This window comes from Girardinichthys multiradiatus, chromosome 24 (assembly GCF_021462225.1).
Source record: "Girardinichthys multiradiatus isolate DD_20200921_A chromosome 24, DD_fGirMul_XY1, whole genome shotgun sequence".
Lineage (NCBI taxonomy): Eukaryota > Metazoa > Chordata > Actinopteri > Cyprinodontiformes > Goodeidae > Girardinichthys > Girardinichthys multiradiatus.
Genome location: NC_061816.1, coordinates 11,844,691 through 11,851,922, shown reverse-complemented (window position 1 = coordinate 11,851,922; position 7,232 = coordinate 11,844,691).

Here is a 7,232-nt window from a genome sequence, read left to right as displayed (position 1 = left end):
CATTAAAACAACAGTAGATCTTATAACTGAGGCTCAGAAGTGAAATAAACCACTTAGAACATGTCAAACCATAGAAGACCATAATGCTAGTTCATCATTAGATCTTCAAAGTTAGTTTTTCTTCATATCTTTAATCCTTGACACAGAAAAAACTTGTTTGCCATCAGTGAAAGCAGAAGAGGGCCTTAATTAGTTGAGGTTTTCAGATAATCTCTCTCTGCATTCTTCATTAGGGGGAAGCTGCAGCTAAATGTGTGAAGATCTGGGTGCCTCATCCAGATTAGATGGATTAATTACAGTACAGTTGACTTATTAGCTAAAGACATCTACACTCGCATCCAAATTCTCTTTGACTTTTTAGAGCATCATTGCAACTTCTATAGTATATCTGAGTTAAATTTTGCTTTCTGCTTTTATTGTATTTTCAAAGAAGGGAAACTGTTGATGTTGCTTTTGGGCTGAGTCCTCACCAGTGAACCATCCAGACTCACACAAGTCCCATGATATGATGATTTAGCCGCTTGACTTCAGCCTCAGTGATCAACAGGAATCCGGCTTTGTTTAGATCTCCCAGGTCTGCGTGGGAGTCTGGTTCATAACAGGCTGAGGCTGGATAGGCGAGGGAGAGACAGGGTCGGACCCACTTCTCTGGAAAATGATCAGGATGAGCAGAGTCCCAATTAATCCGGTTCATTAAGGCACCGTCTCTAGGGTTTAGTGAGAATCCACAAACAGAGGTAAGTTCAACACGAGGACAAGTGATAGTCTATCAAATTTCAGCTATAAACTGACAATTCATTGTCTCTGAATAACTTTACTTTAGAAATGTGGCAAATTTTGCAGTTTAAAGTGAGCTAAGATGTGTGTGCTTGCTTTAAACCAGGTTTCATCTTCTGTCAGGATGAGGCTCTTGGTTCTTAATTTAAATTCCTTGCTCATGTATGTTTGGGGTCTTTGCAGGTATGGAATGAAAAGCAAATCTGTAAAGCGCAACTCAAATAAATGTTTAATGTAAATCATTTTGTACTTCAGAAAAAGTCTGCAATCTTAAGTCTGCTTTTAAATTGAGGCTGATATTAACTTGTTAATCACTCGGGTAGCCTGCAGTCACCGGCTTTACACCTGCTCATAGGTTGCTGACTGTAGTTTCACCTTCATAAGAGTGATGGATGACGCTGCTTAAGTTTCCACACCATGACTGTCTGTTTCACTGACATATTTCCTGAATTTGTCTTTTGTAAGATGCTTGTAGCGTCTTGGACTAGCCTTTAGCTAGTCTAGTTAGCTAGGCAAGTATATCTATATTTGACTTGTGTTTTGGATTCTACAGTAACATGCTTATTGTTTAACCAGTTGAAAACCACTGAGATGTTTACATATTGAGGATATGAGAAGCAGACACAAGAAAGGCCTGACCCATTAGGGCTCTAAAGCTGACCACACCAGGCACGTTCAATAAGAAAGGGTTCGATTATATAGCCTTGGTTTTACTGTCATAATAAGTATAGGATTTTGTGCTCAGTTCAGTTTTTGGGATTTATATAGAAAAAAACAGATAATAAAACTTGAAGTTAGAGAACCTGAATCTGACAAGCTTTGCATGCATACAAATGGATTTAGCCTAATGTAAACAGACGAAGGAGTTGAGGATCATGACTGGCTACTCTTCTGCTCTTGAACTCATATTTGTGCTCAAGTTGTATAATTCCAAAACAAACAGATATTCATGCTGAAGAATAGCTAGGAACAAAGACTCTACACAAAGACTACATGGCTTTCCCCAGCGGCGTTGTCAGAGTGAATGAGCAGCTTTTACTTGTTTAGCAAATAATCACAATACTAATCTTTTTAACATAAGGAAAGTATCCAAAAAATTGCAGAAAGATTTTATTATAAATCACAATTTGCAACAAAATGTGAATCTCCTGATATAACGTCATTCTGAACGTACTGCAAAACATCTACGTATGTATACCCCAGTAGGTCCTTAGGAGTATGTCACCACCAACTTTTTGCTCATCTGTGGACAAATATTTTTTGTCTTTCTACTTTACAAAATAGTTAAGACTCAATCTGATTGAATGGAAAGTGTATGTAAAGAGCAGTTTGGATTTGAACTGGATTTAGATCTGGACACAAAATGGTTTGATGTGAACTGTCCAAATGTATCTCTGGCTGGATGTGGAGGGTGTTTCACTTTATAGCCCTTAAAAGGTTGTCTGTTTCAGTATTCGACAGATGTTCTTCCCAAAAACTCTGATTAGCCACCCTGTCAGTGTTTAGGAAAAGCATTTCCACAACATGATGCTGCTGCCACCATGTTTCACAGGGGGAATAGTGTGTTTAGGGTGACGTTCAGTGTTACTTTTCCACCACATAGCGTGTATTTCTACAAGATCTGTTTTGGTATCATCTGACATCTTTGCTGGTTCACCACACGGCTTTTAGCCAAGCTATAAACAGGCCCTCTTTCATCTTTCCTTCTCCCACCTGAGCTGTAGATCTCTGCAGCTTTTCCAGAGTTACCACAGGCCTTTGGCTGCTTCTGCCTAAACCTCTCAAAGCTTTCCCAGAACATCTATATTTATAATGAAATTAAAGTACACAGAGGTGGACTCTAGCTATTAAGTAGGTGACTTCTCAGCACTGGATTTTATTTGAGTAATGGAGGCTAAATTCAAATAAAGGCCACACTTTTCAGATGGGCTTGTTAGATTGCAGCTGGCAGTCGGATCAGATCACAGTCAACCAGTTGGCAGGTGTCTGCTATGTTGTCTGTAACTGCTAAGCCAGACAACTTAGTAAACCTGACACCTGTTTTTCAAATCATCTCTGATCTCAGAATGTACACAAGCCTTTATGTTGCTCAATAACACAGACACTAAAAGATTATACTGAAATAGTATATGATCATTATTACCAACAGCTGACTGTCCAATGAGTGATTTATGGTTAGAAATATGTCCAAACAATTTCTAAATTGTTACATCTAGGCTGAAATTGGCCTAAAAGTATTTTTATTTATTTATAGTGAAAAGGTTTTTGATGTTTATCATTATCAAAATGTAGACATCATTAGGGTTATGTTGATAAGTTGAACTTTAACAGCAGTATGTCATATTTTAACTTCAAATCTTAAACCCCGTTTGCTGAATAAAAGATAAAAAGGAATATAAAAATTCTATTCACTTTTTATCTTGCTATGTATGTTGCACTGGTAAAAATGTGAGAAAATAAATTTTATTTTTTGGAACTTTAAGTCCTGTCACTTCTTTGAAGTATGGGTGTCGCTTTTGATGCAATTCTGGTTTGAATAGTACTTTTGTATTCAGATTGGCGTGAAATTCAGTGTTCTGTTAAGTCAGAGCTGGGTATGTTACTTTTGCTCTTATGTCAGCATCTCCTTTTATTCTTTGTTTATATTTAAGAATCATTGTCTGGGAATGAAATTTCAATGCAATGAATTATCCCAAGTGGTGAGTTAATTTTTTGCCAAATGATTCAAAAAGTAGGTCAAGTAGTAAGTTTCACCTTCAGGATTTAGCCTGCTGAGATAAGAGAATCTTTATCAATGCAGACAGGATGTAGTGTGAGAGCAAAAATGTTATTATTGAGTCGTTCCTGAAATATTTGATTTGGTTTTCCATCAGTTATGTTGCAGTGGCACATGGTATACATGGAGTCTGACAACTGCGGTATTTAGTTTTTCAAGGTGTGCAAACAAATTATCAAATGTGTAGTAAAAGCCATTGCGTCTTGCTGTTGCATTCAAACAAGCGTCAGATATGCATTAGTGTGACATGGTATTAAAATTCTTATAAAATTAGTGTAACTAAAGCATTTTTGTAATTATGATTTACAATCGCACTTTAAAGTGTGGTGGAGGATCTGTGATGCTCTGGGAAAGATATGATGATTCAGTGATATCATCGTTATTCTTGGGTCTCTCAGCAGCATAATGATCCAAACCCAAAGCAAAATAATCAAATCAAAACAGAAATGCTTTCCCCCCAAAAAAAATCAGCTTAACAAAGCCGAAAACATTGTTGCAGCTGTATCCTGACTGTGACATAAATTCAGCTGTGACTATGCCTGTTTTTTTTTTTTTTTTTAGCCCAACAGAAATCAAGCTGGACTTTTTGCTTATGCTCCTTTAAGTGGGACATACAATGCCTTGCGAAAGTATTTGGCCCCCTTGAACTTTTCAACCTCTTGCCACATTTCAGGCTTCAAACATAAAGATATAAAATTCTAATTTTTTGTGAAGAATCAACAACAAGTGGGACACAATCGTGAAGTGGAATGAAATTTATTGGATGTGTCAAACATTTTTAACAAATAAACTGAAAAGTGGGGCATGCAATTTTATTTGGCCCCTTTACTTTCAGTGCAGCAAACTCACTCCAGAAGTTCAGTGAGGATCTCTGAATGATCCAATGTTGTCCCAAATGACTGATGATGATAAATATAATCCACCTGTGTGTAATCAAGTCTCCGTATAAATGCACCTGCTCTGTGATAGTTTCAGGGTTCTGTTTAAAGCGCAGAGAGCATCATGAAGACCAAGGAACACACCAAGCAGGTCCGAGATACTGTTGTGGAGACGTTTAAAGCCAGATTTGGATACAAAAAGATTTCCCAAGCTTTAAACATCCCAAGGAGCACTGTGCAAGCAATTATATTGAAATGGAAGGAGTATCAGACCACTGCAAATCTACCAAGTTCCCGGCCGTCCCTCTAAACTTTCATCTCGAACAAGGAGAAGACTGATCAGAGATGCAGCCAAGAGGCCCATGATCACTCTGGATGAACTGCAGAGATCTACAGCTGAGGTGGGAGAGTCTGTCCATAGGACAACAATCAGTCGTACACTCCACAAATCTGGCCTTCATGGAAGAGTGGCAAGAAGAAAGCCATTTCTCAAAGATATCCATAAAAAGTCTTGTTTAAAGTTTCCCACAAGCCACCTGGGAGACACACCAAACATGTGGAAGAAGGTGCTCTGGTCAGATGAAACCAAAATCAAACTGTTTGGCCACAATGCAAAATGATATGTTTGGCGTAAAAGCAACACAGCTCATCACCCTGAACACACCATCCCCACAGTCAAAGTCCAGACCTGAATCCAATCAAGAATCTGTGGAAAGAGCTGAAGACTGCCGTTCACGAACGCTCTCCATCCAACCTCACTGAGCTCCAGCTGTTTTGCAAGGAAGAATGGGCAAGAATTTCAGTCTCTCAATGTGAAAACTGATAGAGACAAACCCCAAGCGACTTGCAGCTGTAACTGCAGCAAAGGGTGGCGCTACAAAGTATTAACGCAAGGGGGCCGAATGATATTGCACGCCCCACTTACAGTTTTTTATTTGTTAAACAAGTTTGACACATCCAATAAATTTCATTCCACTTCACGATTGTGTCCCACTTGTTGTTGATTCTTCACAAAAAATTTAAATTTTATATCTTTATGTTTGAAGCCTGAAATGTGGCAAGAGGTTGACCAGTTCAAGGGGGCCGAATACTTTCGCAAGGCACTGTAGCAGAAGAAAACTGGAGAGGAGCCTGATCATGGTGTCATATGCATCACTTTCTAAAACCTGAAGTAGACTCTTCCTTTTTGCAAAACATGAGGTTGTAAAACAAAACAGAGGCATGCTAAAGCAGAGTTTCACAACACCTATGATTGTATATCAGTGACTTAATAACCTTAGTACCAGACACCAATAAAACCATCCATAAAGCACTTAGAAAGTATGCATGCCTACGCCTTGTCTGAGTTGCATGCCATGGCAGGGCCTTTACAGAGGCAGAACAATAGAAACCATATTAAAGGACTCCTCATGCAGGGGGGTTATTTGACCCCAGGGAATTCAGGCATTTGCATTTGGAGAGGCTGCGTGTGGAGGGCACACTTGTAGTTGAGGAATTCCAGCGTTGAGACTTTTTACCACTTCCTGGCTCTTGGCCTTCAAGATCTTGACTCCCTTTGTGCAAGGTTTCTAACTAATGAGCTGGCCTGAAATAAACTGACATAAATTTGTGTTGGTAGTTAATTGCAGACTTAAGCATTACATGGAGGTTTCATTTCACAATGCAGTCTTTTCTTTAGCTTGATGGATGTTGGTGTTTTTGGTTTTTTGTGCTTTTGTGACTTAATTAAAGCTGATTGCACAAATTTTTTAAATTTAAACACTCGTGAAAAGTTTTATACCTTTCAGTTTATTGTTTCAACATAAATTTAAAAAGTCTTAATTATATTTTCTAATTTAACTGGAAAGACAACTTCAATTTTACCCCATATACAGCACTATCAACATTATGTTACTGATTTGTTTTGCAGTGATACAGTCTCACAGTGATTAAGAAGTTAAGAAAACTCTTACCTTTAAGGTTAGGAAATCTATGTACTCAGCAGATTGGTTTTGTGTTGGGTGAATCATTTCTGTGTTGATTTGTTTGATTTGGATCATTATTCAATTAAATTCAATTCAAAAATACTTGATTTATCCCAAAGGGAAATTAAATGTTGTTGTAGCTCATATTATGAAGGTTTCCTCAAAGAGCCGTTGTAGATGCTGATGGCTGTGGGCAGGAAGGATCTCCTGTAGCGCTCCGTCTTACAGCAGATCTGAAGAAGCCTCTGACTGAAGACACTCTGTTGCTGTTGGACAGTCTCATGAAGAGGATGCTCAGGGTTCTCCATAATGTTCTTCATTTTATGAAGAATCCGTCTTTCCACAATGATCTCCAGAGGTTCCAGAGGAGTCCCCAGAACAGAGCCAGCCTTTTTTATCAGCTTGTTGAGTTTTTTTAAGTCCCTGGCTCTGATGCTGCTTCCCCAGCAGATGATGGTAGAAGAGATCACACTTTCCACAAAAGATTTATAGAAGATATGCAGCATCTTGCTGCAAACACCAAAGGACCTAAGCTTCCTCAAGAAGTACAGTCTGCTCTGTCCCTTCTTGTAGATGGCTTCACAGTTGCATCTCCACTCTAGTCTGTTGTCCAGGTGAACACCGAGGACACCTATCCTGCTGAAAGATGAGCTGATGACACATCTTTAGTTTTCTCACAGAGGCCATCAAATTTTATTTAAAATGTTAACATTGCCATGTACTCTGAAAAGTTTCCTTGAGTTTCTGAAAGATAAAACAGGCATTGCAAATCCTCCACCTGACTCCACACTATGTAAATAATTATATGGCTATTTTCACGCTCATTATCAGGGATGA